The sequence below is a fragment of the Camelus dromedarius genome, chromosome 8, assembly GCF_036321535.1.
Source record: "Camelus dromedarius isolate mCamDro1 chromosome 8, mCamDro1.pat, whole genome shotgun sequence".
In the NCBI taxonomy this organism is placed as follows: Eukaryota; Metazoa; Chordata; class Mammalia; order Artiodactyla; family Camelidae; genus Camelus; species Camelus dromedarius.
Window position 1 is genome coordinate 75688844 of NC_087443.1, and position 1040 is coordinate 75689883.

Sequence of the window (1040 nt, forward strand, 5' to 3'; positions counted from 1 at the left end):
GTGTGCTAGGCTGAATAGTGGCCCCAGAGACATCAGGTTCTAATCCCTGGAGCCTGTAGAATGTCCTTATAAGGAAAAAGAATCTTGGCAGATATGACCTTGAGAGGGAGAGATTATCCTGGGTTATCCCAGCTGGCCCTAAATGCAATTACATGTAATCCTATGAGAGGGAGGCCGAGGGAGATTATATACACCCAGAGGAGAAGGCAGCATGAAGATGGAAGACGCTAGCCTTGAAGGTGGGAGCCACATGGCCACAGCCAAGGAGGGCCAGCAGCCTCCAGAAGCTGGAAGGAAAAGGAACAGATTCTCCACTAGAGCCTGGAGCACGGCCCTGACAACACCTTGACTTTGGCCCAGAAATACTGATTTCAAACTTCCGGCCTCCAGAAATATCAGAGAACAAATTCTGTTGTTTTAAACCACCAAGTCTGGGTAATGTGTTACGGCAGCCCCAGGTCTCAGAGAGGCAGGCAGGGGCTCCAGGCCCAGCCCTGACACCTGCTAGGCATCTGCCAGCACCTTTGTGCTCTCGGGGAGCCTCAGTTTCCACTCTGTGCTGTGGGATGATAACCAACCCCATCTTTGAGGCTCAGACAGTTCTGAAAAGGTCTTGTAAATCAGAATCAAGGGGCACCCGCAGCAGTGCAGCTAGGCCTGGGAGCTGTGGCCCGATCTTAAGCTGGCTCTGTTTCCTGAGAGGCTGGGTGGTCCAGAGCACCAGTATTCACCTGGACTTTCTTATTTTTTGCATTTGGTTTGATAATAAACATGGAGGCCCCAGGAACACTGGCCCAGAAAGGACTGAGGCAGGAGGAAAGAAAGGTAATGGTGCTTCCCCTCCACTCCTTGACCGAGCTGTCAGCTGGAGGACCCTGCCCCTTCGTCCCATCCACAGTGACAAGAGACACTGCTGTCAGGAGGAATTGGTCTCTCCAGCCTAGGGTGCCCACATGTGAGGGCCTGGGGCACTGGGAGGGAAAGGCAAGCGGAATGCATTTGGGGGACCTGCCAGGAGGTGGGAGGCCTCATCCTTGAGA